Below are 16,224 nucleotides of genomic sequence, written 5' to 3' on the forward strand. Positions count from 1 at the left end.
CCTGGAGTTGGAGAGGTATTTAGGGCAAGTGAATGCAAAGAGGCAGGCTGGCTTCTGCGGGCCCTGAGATTCTGGAATGGGCACCCTCCTCCCCGTCACCTCTGCCCTCAGCCGTCAGGCTTTCCCTCACGTCGGCCAAGGATTGCATGCAGAGTTTTCAAGATAATCTGGAAATGCAGATTTGGGGGTGACCTGATGGGCTTCAATATTTGGAAAAATGGGATGACATTGCTCCTCTGGAGTTTTTTCTTGTCAGTATTTGGTGAAGGCTGAGGCAACCTGAAAAGTTGGAAAAGCACTTAATACTTAAATCACTGTTGACACCAGAACAGGCAGTGGGCTTGGCCTCTTAGTTCCAAGGCTGAAACACAAGGGACCGTTGGCTCAGTAAAGACAGGATTTACGTCACTTAATAGAACTTAGTCAAACACAGAAGTATTCTAAAAATTTTTTTTAAATTTTATTTATTTTATTTATTTTTGGCTGCATTGGGTCTTCATTGCTGTGCGTGGGCCCTCTCTAGTTGCGGCGAGCGGGGGCCACTCCTCGCTGTGGTGCGCAGGCCTCTCACCGTGGTCGCCTCTCCTGCTGCGGAGCACAGGGTCTAGGTGCACGGGCTTCAGTAGCTGTGGCATGTGGGTTCAGCAGCTCCGCAGCATGTGGGATCTTCCTGGACCAGGGCTCGAACCCGCATCCCCTGCATTGGCAGGCAGACTGTTAACCACTGCGCCACCAGGGAAGCCCAGAAGTATTCTATATTGGACTATTTTGTTTGCTTATGAAAAACATACATTAGTTTATTCATTCAAAAATTGCTGATAGAGCATTTAGCCTACATCGTGCACTGTTCTTGGCTTTGGGCAGGACTGATCGTCAGCTGGAACCCACTGGTACAGCGTCCTGACAATCATGGGCTCTGACTGGCAGGGACTTGCTGTGCCATCCCAGCGGTGACACAGTTTGAAAATCATCCTTCATGTTCAACATACAGAGGTAAATGAAACAAACACGGTCCTTTCCTCATGGAAAATACAGGCTTGGTAGCAACAAGAAAGAGCTCTCAGATGCTTTCTTTTTCTCATTTCAATTCATTTTTCTCATTTCAACTTGGAAGGTATGAATTGGAAAAAGTCATGTCTGCTAGTCCTGGCTCTAAAAGATTTTGTCGAAGGTTCTCCAAGATTTGGTGTAGAATATCTTTTCAAAGTAGAGATTTTAGACTCCTGAAATACGTTGCTGCCTCCATCCCATTCTGGTTCTTCATTGGGAAAATGTTTCCAAAAATGTTATATAGGTTATTATATTGTTATTCAATTTGTGGTAATGGATTTGCACACTCACTCTGAACTCTCTTGCTTGGTCTATCTTCGATGTAATTGCCCCTCTTCATGAACAGGACAGGTAGCCAGAGTGTCTCAGACAAAAAAGTCCCAGTTTAAACACAGTGTCAATCAAAAGTGCAACAGCCAAAGCTCTTCTTCCAGTCCTCCACTGTCATTTGGGAGAAAGAGAACACCTAATGTATCACCTTGGACGCATGTGGTCTTGCCCTCACGGGGAAAAGCTTTCAGAATGCTCAGGGCAGCATTTACGGCATTCAGAAAAAAAATTTTTTTAATAAATTTATTTATTTTTGACTGCGTTGGGTCTTCATTGCTGCGCGCAGGCTTTCTCTAGTTGCGGCGAGTGGGGGCTGCTCTTCGTTGCAGTGCATGGGCTTCTCATCACGGTGGCGCCTCTTGTTGCAGAGCATGGGCTCTAGGCATGTGGGCTTCAGTAGTTGTGGTGCGCAGGCTCAGTAGTTGTGCCTCGCGGGCTGTAGAGCACAGGCTCAGTAGTTGTGGTGCATGGGCTTAGCTGCTCCATGGCATGTGGGATCTTCCCAGACCAGGGCTTAAAACTGTGTCCCCTGCATTGGCAGGCAGATTCTTAACCACTGTGCCACCAGGGAAGTTCCAGAAAATTTTTAAGTTTTAAATAAATTCAAGGTGCTAATTAGTAATTTTTTGGTTTATTTTTCATTTATGCTGGTAAACCTAAAGGCTTTTATAGGTTTGAGTGGGAAGGCGTTTGAGTAATGCTCAGAAAATGGAGATCTCATCTAGGCTCCCCCAACAACACTGGTGTCACACATTCTAATTCTTCTACCTAATGTCTCTGAACTTCAGTTTCTTTGTCTACAAAACAATAAAGACAGAAAAACAGAGACCATAGTAATAATGTGCATCACTGAAGATAAACTCCTAATCGACAGGAAAAGCCTCTCCACACCAACATGCCCAGCTGCTCTCATGCAGCCACGAAGGAGAGACTCACCCAGACAGGGGTGAGGGCAGCGCACCTCGGTTCAGCTTTTCCTCTTTTTCTGGATTCCTCCCGGGGCATTTAGCGGACATCATCACTCCTTCCACATAGTATGCAAAGGGATTAAGGAAGAAACCACATTGTGATTATACTACTTAACTGGAAAAATATACTTGAACTAATTTGGTGTATCGCTTTAAGGAAATGTTTAGAAATACCAGGATCTCTTAGTTCTTAAACCAAATGCAGCACATCCACAAAAGAGGGAAGAAAGCAGAGTTCGTGCCCAGGTGCCCCTGAGCCATCTGGCTGCCTTCAGCTTTGGAAAGCCCATCTCCCCCCAACATGTCTCAGGGTATCATGGACTTGGATGAAATAACATATGCTGAAGCAGGCTGCTCACTCTCACTTTGCAAATACGAAGTATTCTTATGACTCCACCATACCTATAGCACAGCTAAGATCATAAAACAACTCTGATTTGGTGCCTAGAATGACTTTCCTGTTTTATATATATATATATATATATATATATATATATTTTTTTTTTTTTTTTTTTTTTTTTTTGCTGTACACGGGCCTCTCACTGTTGTGGCCTCTCCCGTTGCGGAGCACAGGCTCAGTGGCCATGGCTCACGGACCCAGCCGCTCTGCGGCATGTGGGCTCTTCCCGGACCGGGGCACAAACCTGTGTCCCCTGCATCGGCAGGCGGACTCTCAACCACTGCGCCACCAGGGAAGCCTTCCTGTTATATACTGAACCAGATGTATGTGTGCTGGTACAGGAAGTCTTGAATTAGCACTTTTATTTTCATGGAGTAGTACTGAGTTTGCAATAGATTAGGAAAACTCAAGAAATCTTTTCATTTCTCTAGTACTTTCAGTTTCATGTATGTCTCAGAATTTGAGGATGCCCTACAATCCCCCATACCTTGTTTACACCCTTTCTAAAATATTTTTAGTTGTGGTCTTCCAGCCTGGATAGTGGTCCTTGGAAGATGGGAAATCATACCGTCTGAGAGGTCCATTCTATCTAAATGTAGTTCTGACTGTCAGAAAGTGTTCCTCTGTGCTCTAAGTTAAAACCTGCCTCCTTGAAACTATTTTTAAGAATGTTAGGTGGGGCTTCCCTGGTGGCGTAGTGGTTAAGAATCCGCCTGCCAATGCAGGGGACATGGGTTTGAGCCCTGGTCCGTGAAGATCCCACATGCCACAGAGCAGCTAAGCCCGTGCACCACAACTACTGAGCCTGCGCTCTAGAGCCTGCGAGCCACAGTTACTGAAGCCCGCGTGCCTAGAGTCCATGCTCTGCAACAAGAGAAGCCACCACAATGAGAAGACCTCACGCAGCAAAAGCACCAACGCAGCCAAATATAAATAAATAAAATTTATAAAAAAATAAAAAGTTTAGGTGATAAAATGTATTTTTTCTGATAATAGTCATTCACACTTCTTAAAAGTTTAGAAAATGTAAAGAAAATATAAAAAAGGAAATAAAAACTACTCATTATCCCAACACTCCAAGATAACCACTATTCTTTTCTCTGTCTTAGTGCTCTCTTTCACACCCTCTCTGAATGACATCATCTCACATATGCAACGTTCAATCCTGCTTTTCAAAAAATTTGACAAGGTATCTTACGTAATTTCTTTGAAAACATGATTTTTTTCCCTTGTTACTACAAAAATTTTCACTGGAAATTTGAAAATTGAAAGAATTTTATGGTGGACAGCCATATACCCAGCACTAAGATCCCACCATTAACACTTTACTATGTTTGCTTTATCACATATTTAGTCACCTACTCACCCCTCTAACCATCCATTAATCCATTTTATCTTTTTGATGCATTTCAAACATTGCAGGTATCAATACACTTCCTTCAAAATACTTCAACATTCATATTTTAAACTAAAGTTCAATATTAGTTAATACTTTATTTCAAGGTAAAATTTACATACAATGACATACACAAACCTTAAGTGCACGTGCATTGAGTTTTGACAAAAGCAACACCTGTGTAACCCAAGCCCTTATCAAGGTATAGAACATCATCCATGCCCCAGAAAGTTCTTTGATGTTCCTTTCAATCACCCCCTCCCCTCACCCCCTCCGCGACCCTGTTTTGCTGAGTCTTATTGCCTTGTCTTGAACTTCATATCGTTGGAATCATACAGTATGTGCTCTTCTGTGTAAGGTTCATTTCTTTCAGCATAATGCTTTTGAAATTTACCCATTTTGCTACAAGTGTACACACACAAATAGACAATCAGTTGTTTGTACCTTTTTACTGTTAGTCACTGTTCCATTGTACAAATATACCCACTTATCCATTTTCCTATTGAGGGGCACCTGGGCTGAGACCCGTTTTTGACCACTATGAATAAATCTGCTATAAACATTCTTATACAACTCATTTTGCAAAAAGTTTTTATTTCTCAGGAGTAAATACCTAAGAGTGGAAGTTCTCCATCTAAGGTGGGGATATATTTAGTTTTTAAGAAACGGCCAAACTTTGTCCCAGCTGGTTGTACCATTTTATGTTTCTAGTAGCGACGTGTGAGAGTTCCAATTGTTCTACATCCTGTCAGCATTTAAGGTGTTTCCTCATGCTTTTAATTTTAATTGCTCTGATCACTTATGATAATGAACATTTTTTCATATGCTTATCGGCTGTTCATATTTTTCTTTTTGTGAAGTGTCTTCTGAAATCTTTTACCCATTTTTAATTGAGTTATCTTTTTATTGTTGAGTTTAGTAGGAGTTCTTTGTATATCCTGGCTAGCAGTCTTTTGTCAGACATATGTTTTGTGAATATTTTTTCCTGGTGTCTGACTTCATTTTCTTAATGGAGTTGAAAACACAACTGTTTAATAGTTGCAAAAAATTCAATTCTATGAATTTGCATAATTCATTTCACCATTTCTCTACTGTTGTATAAATTTTTTTCCATTTTGTTTTTAAATAATATTATGATAAACATTTTTGTACATCCTTATAGATTTCAAACATAAACTCTTTGTCACATTTGTTAAAAGTCTTTTCCCGTCATGTGCCAACTGTATTTCCATAATTTTAGAGTTTTGAACTCTAAAAATGCTGTGAGCAGAGGCTTTCCATTTAGACAAGTCTAAACCCAATAAATTGGCTAGCGACTTGAGCAAAATAACTTCTCTGAACCTGGATTTCCTCATCTTCATGGGATTGTTGTAAAGGTAAAATGAGTTATAGAATTATAGTGCTTGACATAATGTCTAGAATACAGTATGTGCTTAATAAATGTTAGATATCTTTATGATGATTTCTACTGTTGCTTTTGTAGTTTTTAGCATTTTGTTTTGTTTGTTTTACCAATTCCAAGATCAATGAAATATTCACTTATATCTTCTTCTAGTTTTTGGTTTCTTAAAAAATTTTAATTCATCAACCCACTTCATACAATCTTCAAAAATTATTGTTTTTGTCTTCTCCATTTCCATAGTCACAGATCATTTTATGAATCATTTAATTGATTTGATACTGATTGACTAGAACTATCTGAACAATGGCATATTAGTCAAGCACTGCTGTGTAACAAATTACCCCAGAAGTTAGCAACTTAAAGCAACAAACATTTATTATCTCAGTTTCTGAGGGTCAGGAATCCAGGAGCAGATAGTTGGGTAGTTGTGACCCTGGGTGTCTCATGAGCTTGCAGTTGGGATGTCAGCTAGGGCTGCAAGTCATCCGAAGGCTTGACTGGACTGTAGAATCTGCTTCTAAGATGAGTCTCAAAGAATTTATGGACATATTTAAGACCATTAAAAGTGGTGGATAGTGTTAATAGTAAGCATTCTTTCTGACTCCTATCTTTTATAAAAGTACTTCTAGAATTTTTGTCATGTCCTGTAGTTTGACAGAGACATTCTCTATCATGTTAAACACAAAATCTTCCATTCCTATATTTCTAATATTTTCCTTTTGTGAATGGATGATTTTATCAGGTTCTTTTTTGACACAATCATGCTGTTTTCTTCTTTAACCTGTGCATGTGACAAGTAGCACTGATCAGTTTCCTAATGTGACACCATTCATGTATTTTCAAAATAAACAGCACTGGATTAAACAATCCTTAAACATACTGCTGGCTTTGATTTGCTGGCATTTCAGTCACAAATTTTGATTTGACATTGATATGTGAATCCATACGGAGGGTCACCTATTTTGTTTTACATACATATCTTTTAAGCAGCATGTAATTAAAATTTGATATTTGTCATATTGTCAGTACAATATATGCTTTAGTTATTAATATTTTCTGTGGCTTTAGGCCAGGATTTATATTAAAAATCATTTTTTTGAAATATTTTTCTTTCCTAAAATATTTTCTGTATTTTGTTCATTTCCAAAAAAAAAATCACATTTTCATTGATCATTTAAACTTAACTGTTTAAATGGTCCACATGTTTACCTCTTGTCATTTCATAGCACAATTTCTCCTATTTTTAAGCTATTTTTGATTCACATTTTGTTAGTTGTAGTTCATTTTCAAGCAAACTTTTCGAAAAGGATGATTCATGTCTAGACATTGCTTGGCAGCACGGTGAGGAGTCTCTGGGTCAGTGAGCTCTGAAGGGCCATAACAGCTTGGGGCCCATAACGCAAGGCTTTATCTTATCAATGGGTAACAACTGTCAAGTGAGGCTTTGTAGGGTATGTAGGAAGGTTCTAAATGGTTTAACTTTTGCTAGTTTGGGCAATTTTTAAAATAACAGGAGAGCATTATGCTAAATGAAATAAGTCAGACAGAGAAAGACAAATACTGTATGTTATCACTTACATAGAGAATCTAAAAAATACAAAAAACTAGTGAATATAACAAAAAAGAAGCAGAGTCACAGATATAGAGAACAGACTAGTGGTTGCCAATGGGGAAAGGGAAGGAGGGAGGGGAAATATAGGAGTGGGGAGTTAAAAGGTACCAACTACTACATATAAAATAAGCTACAAGGAGGTATTGTACAGCACGGAGAGTATGGCCAATATTTTGTAATAAGAAAAATGGTGTGTAACCTTTAAAAGTTATGAATTGTTGTACTGTACACCTGTTAACTTGTATAATATTACTGTACATCTACTATACTTCAATTAAAAAATAAAAATAAAATAAAATAACTGGATGTGTAAAAATCTGAGCTTGGTGCCAGCAGGCTTTTGAGCTAACAGGTCAAAATTTTGAAATACACAACTTAGGGGCCAATATACAGAGACCATCTTCAGCTCATTTATGTAACATCTTTTAGTGATTTTTCTGAACTAATTTTGTAAAGTCTGTATTCTTCATCACGTGTGGCCACTGAAGTCTCTGCTCAGTTGCTTAGTGGTTGAGCTAATGACTGGACAGAGATTTCCTTAAGGGTCTGGAAAAAACAAATCTCCAGCTTTTGCTTTATTTATTTGCTTTATTTCTTTTGCTTTATTTCTTCTGGGTTGTTATTGTTGTTCATTATTGTGTTTTTGCTTCTACTTTCCCACTCCTGTCTCCTTTGGTGATTATTTTTCATCTCTCCAACCTCTATATACCACAGGGTGGGAGGGCTCAGTCCTTGGACTATTTCTCTATCCACACTCACTGTGTTAGTGATATCGACTTTTATGGCTTCACATATCACCTCCATGCTGACAACTTCCCAACTTACATCTCCAGCCTAGATTCCTCCCCTCCATTTGACATTTGTATATCCAACTGCTGACTTGACATGTCCACCTGGGTAACTAATAAGCAACTCGCACCAAACTCTCTCCCTTCTCCCCTCCTCTCACCCAGGCTTCCCCATTTCAGTGAATGTCAACTCTATTCTTCCAGTTACTCAGACCAAAAATTTGACATCATCCTCGGCTCCTCTCTTCCTCTTGTATCATAGTCAATATGTGAACTATCAGTTGACCCTGACCTTCAGGATTTATTCAGAATCCTGTCAGTTTTCACTACCTCCATTGATATTTCCCTGGTCCAGGCTACCACTATCTTTCATCTTGACTATTTCATCAACCTCCTACCTAATCTCCCTGGCTCTGCCCACGCTTTCTCCCTCCAAAATCTATTCTCAATAAAACAGCCAGAGCAACCCTTTAAAAATCATATCAAGGCACTCCTCTGTCCCAAACCTCTCAATGGTTTTCCATCCTTCTCAGTAAAGGCCAAAATTCTTTGAATGATCTGCAAGGTCTACATAGTCTAGTATTCCATTACACTGCTAACCTCATTTCCCAAATCCCCCTTTTCACACTCTGCTCCAGCCACACCTACCTCCTGGATGATCCCGGGACACCCCAGGCAGACTTGAACTTGCTGTTTCCTCTGCCTGGAAATGGTGCCCTGGATACCATCATGGCTACTTCCAATCTTAGCTTAATATTAACTTATCAGTGAGGCTTTCCCTGGCCATCTTTTGAGAAAGTGACCTTCTTCTTCCCTTTCCAGGTGCTCTTCATCCTTTGTCTCCTCTTTATTTTCCTTTGTTGTTCTTATCACCATCTAAAATACTACAGATTTTTGTGTTTATTTTCAGTCTCCCCAATCCAAAATTTAAGCTCCAAGAGAGCGAGGATCTCTATTTTGTTTACTGCTCTAGCTTTACTGTCTAGAAGAGTCCCATGTAAATATTACAGGTACTTAATAAATAACTGTTCTAAAACTGGCTTTCAAAGCACATATCTGTAAGAGAGTTGGATTTTAGAAAATAAAACCACCTCCTACCTCACCCTAACCCATGTCAGTCAGCCCCCTTTCTCTTCAGCTTGCCAGGCAACATAACTTATTTAATGTGTGCAGGTTAGTCTTTGATTTCAGCAAAAAGCAGGTGCCCAGCCTTTGTACTGCCTGGTCCCTGTTATGAGGATGTATTTAGATAGCTTGAAGAGATACTACTTTGCTTGTATTTATATACATCTATACATATCATCATTTTTTAAGTTCACTGGCACTAATTTCCTACTTTTCAAATAACACCTTAAAATTTTTAAAAAGGCAAACTAATAAACATTTATTTTAGAAAATTTTGGAAATCAAAGAAAATATAAGAAAAAAAATCACTCAATCTCGCTATGCAAGTACAACCATTGTTAGCATTTTATATTTCCTTATAGTCGTTTATCTACCCAAAGCATTTTTTTTTCACGTAATCATACCTATAACTAATGTCTACATTTTTCACTTGAATATATCACAGGTGAAGGTTACATTTTCCAAGTACTGTGAAGTAACTACAACAATTTTGAGGGACTTAAACACTAGATTGGCAAACATGCAGCTAACCATTCTTTTGGAGGAAATCTGGATTGAGCAAAGTGTTTTCCCAGAAGCTGTCTCTCTAGGACAGCTGCTTAAGCCAAAGACGCTAATAATTACATTGAAATCCATACTGGATGGTCTTGTAAAAGGGTATCTGGTTTGCCATTAAATATTATAATTGCATTAACGTCATGTTTCCGGGAGTTGGAGCACTAAGGCTGACGGCTTCCCACTCTTTACCCATACCTACCTGTAACTGTGACTTTGCAGGGACGGGGGCCTGCCTCTTGAAGGTGAGTTAAGAGGGGACTCTCCAGCTGTCATGAGTGGAATTACAGGTTGTCTTCAAGGGGCCGGATGTTGTTAAAGTGAATCTGTCTGTCGTTTCTCCTGAAAGTTTGCGATCAGTTTAGTTAGTCCTGAGAATATTAATAGTCTCTTTCTTGATTCTAACTGAGTGACTAGTACCTAAGCAAAATAGCCATTAAGAGCTATGGAAATGTAATTGCTCCACCAACTGGTCAGCTATAATATTTTATGACAGCAATAGAAAGGAAAATAATGTTGTTTACCTATGGGAGAATTTATTAAAAAGTAACTACACCTAAAAATAGGATCTGGTTTTTAAAAGTAAGTTATTCTTTGAAACCCATAATTGTAAAATCAATTGCTTTTTTTCTTCATGCTGATGAATTATTTTATAAAACTTATTTTCCTTCGCAAGTTATATTCCAAATTCCAATGTTTATTAAATCCACATTCTTGCTCCTTGTGTGAGCTAGCGACTGAGGGACACTTCCCAAGATTATTTAATATTAAAAGGGAATGGTTCTGAAGAACCTAGGGGCAGGACAGGAATAAAGACCGCAGACGTAGAGAATGGACTTGAGGACATGGGGAGGGGTAAGGGTAAGCTGGGACGAAGTGAGAGAGTGGCATAGACATATATACACTAACAAATGTAAAATAGATAGCTAGTGGGAAGCAGCCACATAGCACAGGGAGATCAGCTCAGTGCTTTGTGACCACCTAGAGGGGTGGGATAGGGAGGGTGCGAGGGAGACACAAGAGGGAGGAGATATGGGGATATATGTATATGTATAGCTGATTCACTTTGTTATAAAGCAGAAACTAACACACCATTGTAGAGCAATTATACTCCAATAAAGATGTTAAAAAAATAAAATGAAAAAAACATAAAAGGGAAGCCTTAATTAACCCCAAAGTATACCGAATTAATTAATTAATTAATCTAAAAATCAAAGCAAACTCCACCTAACAGTTTAGATATATGTGTAGTCTTTATAGACACTGCTCATGGCAAATGTTCTTCATTTACAATTTAAAAGAAGGCATATTTCTGATAATTGTCTTTTTATCTCTCTATTAATGTTTTTCTCAGCCCTTTAAGTCACTAAGCCTCTCGTGTGGGAAGGAAATAATCCATAAGGTGTTTGTTTCCTGGAGCTCATCCCAAGACCTTGACCCGCTGTCAGCACTGTGACAATCCCCCATAAGGGGTGAGCTGCTCAAAGATGACTGCACTGGGATGCAGGAACCTGGGAGACTGGTTTCTCCTTTGCCATTGGCCTCCTGTGTGGATTTGGGAGCCTATGAAACTCTTCTAGGCCTGAGTTTCCTTATCCATAACTTGGGGCCCTACTACAAATCACCCTACTTCCTATACAAAACAGTCTATGACGTCGTCTTGTCCATGAGTTGCAATTACACTTATGAATGAAAAAGCATTCAATTCCACATGAAATGTGGATGCTTTAGAGCTATGTAATGAGCACTGATTATTAAAGAATTTATGTCAAATATCGTAGTAATGTGAGGAATGGTTATATTTATGTGCACATGCACGTGCACACACACCCCCATTTACACAGGCCATCCTTCTTCCCCCAACTCACTTCCCGCAATGCTGACAATGAATTACAGTATACTATTTTTTTTTTCCTGCAAATTTTTGGTTACAAGAGAGTGTGGCCGAAGGTGGTGGTGGTGTTTCAGGGTATCTAGGACACTATGATATTTGTCTGGAAAATAGAAGGCGATAAAATATCACTTAAATATGAGGCACTAAGTAAATTGCTATGTCTAGGAGTCAGATGGGAACAGTCACTAAAGAAGAATAAACCTGGATAAACCAAGAGTTAGAATAAAGGTAACTGTCCAAACACAAAGCCATTAGACCTTGAAAAATGTTATTTCGTAACAGTGGAGTGTCTTAGATAGCAGAGGAGAATTCAGGAAGGCCCAAGGCCCCAGTTTCTTCCTATCCTTTTGTTGCCCAACTTATTCCCCACAGAACATGAGTTTCACCTCTCCCCACACACGCTCTCCCTCACGCCCTCTTGTAGTTTCAATGTACTGGCCCGGACTCATCCTACATCTCATTTTGCTCTCAAGCTTCCCTGCACAATGCACTCTTGGCACTCTTTCAGGCTTCAGCTGAACACATATAAATCAGGCTGCTTCCATTTTCCACATTTATCTCTCACCACCTGAGGACCCTCGCCTGCCTGCTCCTTGGCAGCCGCTGGCTCGGGGTGAATACCAGGGCCACGGCGTGAATGATTGCTTCGCTTTCTTGCTCAGTTCTGGGACATTTCTAATGTTCCCACAGGGCTCAGCTTGCCTTCTCTCAGTGTTCTGCCACAGGGTAAAATGTTAAGCAGACATATTTCAGGAACTGCCTTTGTAGAAACCAGCACTGAGGAAGGCATGAAGCCCACTGCAAACTGCCTCAGAAGCCCGCTTCTCAGGGGCCAGTGCGGTCTAGGTGTAGTTGCCCTGCTTCTCTCTGAGCCCACGCTGGCCAGTGGGAAGGTGTGCTTATGCTTTTTATGCTTCTAGGTGTGTCTGTATATTCTTATCTGAGCTTCGCCCTTCAAAGTAGTCACTCCAGAAGATTATACATGTATTCTCATGATGCTAAGCATATTTTTGAAATTCCTCTTTGGTAATTTTGGAGAACAGATTTATATCAAGAAAACCATGATCAGTTTACAGCTGTACCCCTTTTCAAAGCTAGTCTTACTCAACTGAGCTGGCCTCTGCATGAATTTCTTATTTCATAAAAAAATTCTAATTTCTCTGAAGATATTCAAAAGGAAGTGCTACAGGCTTTGAATACAATTCCAAGAAAGGGGTTCCAAAAGTTTGCCGACATTTACAGTACCTAGGTCTCCAGGGATATCGCTTAAAATCATTTGGCTGGGTTAAGTCTGGGATATTTATTTTAAGAAAATAAAGCAAACCGCAATATTTGGTTTCCTGGTAGAGGGTCTCTTTTCTCCAAGGAGTGTCACACATCTTGGAAAAACCTCCCAGTTTTTTCATTGTCTCAGAATTCCTTACACTGAAATTTGATCACCAAGTAAAATGGAAGTTTATTTCTAATCAGGTTGGTTCATTTTTTAATTTGTTCAGGAACTTGACCTTTGAACTTTTGCAACTTGAACTGAACATTCGTCTCGCGTTTACTCTGCCAGGTATTATGAGAGACACAGAAATGAAAGTGGCCATTCTCCTTCCTTCTTTTTGATGCTGGGTGAACTGCTATTCATCCTTTAGGACTCAGTTCAAATGTCACTTCCTTTCAATTTTTTCATACTACACAGGAGAAAATTACAGAAATATCTTAAAAGGATAAAATTAATATATGATTAATGTCACAGTGATTATAGGAAAATAATTAGTACTGTGGATTATTAAACGTTGCTTCCCCCCCGACCCCACCTCAAAACTAGTGTTCTCTATCAATGCATGTACAGTGGAAGAAAGGCATTATTTCCATAAAGAACTATTTTATCCAGAGGCTACAGGGCCAGGTGATGTTTCTTAAATATAACATTTAAAATGTTTCTTAAATAAAACAGTAATGGGGGCTTCCCTGGTGGTGCAGTGGTTGAGAGTCCGCCTGCCGATGCAGGGGACGCGGGTTCGTGCCCCGGTCCGGGAAGATCCCACGTGCCGCGGAGCGTCTGGGCCCATGAGCCATGGCCGCTGAGCCTGCGCGTCCGGAGCCTGTGCTCCGCAACGGGAGAGGCCACAACAGTGAGAGGCCCGCGTACCGCAAAAAAAAAAAAAAAAAAAAAAAAAAAAAACCCAAAAAAAACCCAGTAATGAGCTGTATAATAACGTTGGTTTTGTTCATTAGCCAGAATAAGTGGGATATTCCAAAATGACAGCAGTTGGCTGATAGACAGTGTAAATTTATCTCAACAATAATTTTTCCAACATTTGATTACTAAAATTTTCAAACATAAAACAAAGTTTTAACATTTTTACAATGAACACCCATTTACCCACCATCTGGATTTTACCATTAACATATTTCTATACTTTCCTTATCATGTATCAATTTATTACCCATTCCTCAAACCATTTTACTTTTTTGAAGCATTTCAAAGTAAATTGCAGGCATTAGTACACTTGCCTCTAAATACTTCAGCATGCATATCATTAACTGAAGTTCAATATTTATGTTTTTTTCTTTTGAATTAAAATTTATACATGATCAAATGCACAGATCTTAAATGTACATGCACTGAATTTTGACAAATGCAGACACGTGCATAACCCAAACCCCTGTCAACATATAAAATACTGACCCTTCCTGCAGAAAGTTCCCTCATGTTCCTTCCTCCTTAACCTCTGCCTACATCCCTAAAGATTAGTTTTCAACATGAAGTTTAAAAAGAAATTCAATGTAATTTTAATAGCAATATATGCCTCTCCTCTTAATAATAAGGTTCCTAAAATATTTACATCAAACATGATGGGTCTTGCTTGGAATTTATTCAAGTAAGAGACTTTAAAGTTTCACTTGGTAGTTTTGGTGGTGTTTGTCAAGGAAGAACAAGATTAGCTTAGTGGTTTCTGTCATTTTCTTTGCAAGATTATCTACCAAGTAAAATATACTGTCCCCATACTGCACCATGTCTACTGACTTTATTTGTAAAAATGATTGAGGGAATTCCCTGGTGGTCCAGTAGTTAGGACTTCGTGCTTTCAATGCTGAGGGCCTGGGTTTGATCCCTGGTCCAGGATCTAAGATCCCACAAGCCGCATAGCACAGCCAAAAAAAAAAAAGATTGACCCTGGATCTTTGTGGTGTAGCTGTTTGGGGGCCTCCCATAGTTACCTCCCCGTTGCTTGGGGGCCACGATGGGAAAGTGAAGCTATCATATCCCTTATCCCGTTCTTCCTTGGGATGGCCCATGCACCTCTGTCAGCACCAGGATTTTTGCCTTCTTCCCTCATTCTTGGAAGGGAAGGAGAGGACAACACAAGGAGAATTGCCTCTCGGTTGGGTTATATGAAAGGTTCTAGGAAAGGGAAGGGCTAACGTCAAGAAAGCTTCTCTAGCTGAAATGGAATGAGGGAAGGAGAGGTGAGTGTGTGCCTTGGTGTGATTTGGGGCAGGTGAAACAAAGGTGAGGAAGGTGAAGGTGGCCACAGCAAAGGAGCAGAAAAGAAAAGGGAAAGAAAAAGATGAACGCTGAGAAAACATTTGGCGAGAATTCCTAGTTGTCTCTTTACAAAGTTATCTTTCAGTAGATGATGTTCAGCCCTGAGGGCTGCTAACTGCTGGGCTCTGACTCCTAAGATGCCTCCCAGTGATCTCTGTGTTCGTCCCCTTTGTGCAGGACAAACCCACTGAAGCCGGGAACTCTGGTTCCTCCTGCCACCCTCAGGGAGATGGGGTGACCTGACTGACTGAGACACAGAGCAGGACAGATAAACAAAGGAGTTGAAGCTTCCTAGCAGTGCTTGGAGCTCTAATACTGGAATGGTTTGCCTTTATGGTTGCAGGAAAAGTTGCTTAGAATGAGCAAAAATATAGAATTCTCTTATACCCCCATTTTCTGTATCTTAGCTGTAACACGTATACCAGTTCTAATGTAGAAAAGCAATTTCTAACTGAGCTTTGAATTGTTTGCCTTTGTAACCATTCTGTATAGACGACACCATGAATACAGACACTCATAGAAAATGTCAACATCTGAATATACAATGGTATAACTCTTCAAGAAACTTATTCTTTATTTATAAATTGCTTAGGCTCATTCATGTGCCAATTCTAATTTCTACTTTTTCAAAGATGAGAGAGACTCAGGAACAGAGATGTTACTCGAAGTCATGAAACTCCCAAGCCAGACAAATTCAGAAACCCACTCTCTTGGATTTCCACTACTTATTCAACCTCTGCCTATTGAAAATACAATAGATCTGCCCCTGCCTGAGGCACAACCATTGAAAATGAACCCTTTCCTTTGATATTTGCCAAAATGATCCATGATAGGAAATGTTACACAGAGCTCAGCAAGGCTCGCCTCAGCTCACCATCTCCAACCCAGTCCCCGCTGCAAAAAAACCATGCCTTCCCAGCAAGCCTTCTCCTATCTCCTTTCCTGCCCTCTATTTCAGACTTCCCGACAAGTCATCGGAAGGAACTCACACCTCCCCACACCCAAGTCCAGAGCTCTAGAAGGCTCCTGAGCAGTGCAGGGCTTATGAAAGCAACCAAGCTTCTACTGAAAGCAGCAGGGTGGGCTCACTGCCTGGAATGGATGAAGAGCTCAGTGAGAATATGAGGAATGAATGAATGAATAAATGAGATCCACTGGGCACG

General features: G+C 39.9%; 1 long non-coding RNA gene across 1 annotated transcript in view; it reads right to left on the reverse strand.

Annotated features, from left to right (window-relative positions):
• Positions 1 to 541: 541 nt before the first annotated feature.
• Positions 542 to 16,224, reverse strand: part of LOC132419576 (uncharacterized) — a 32,890-nt gene continuing 17,207 nt past the window's right edge. Inside the window, exons 2-3 of the long non-coding RNA XR_009518210.1 lie at positions 9,829 to 9,968; positions 542 to 697 (exon numbers count right to left, since the gene is read on the reverse strand). This is a non-coding gene — a long non-coding RNA (uncharacterized lncRNA). The remainder of the gene's footprint in view (positions 698 to 9,828; positions 9,969 to 16,224) is intronic.

This window comes from Delphinus delphis, chromosome 2, assembly GCF_949987515.2.
Source record: "Delphinus delphis chromosome 2, mDelDel1.2, whole genome shotgun sequence".
In the NCBI taxonomy this organism is placed as follows: domain Eukaryota; kingdom Metazoa; phylum Chordata; class Mammalia; order Artiodactyla; family Delphinidae; genus Delphinus; species Delphinus delphis.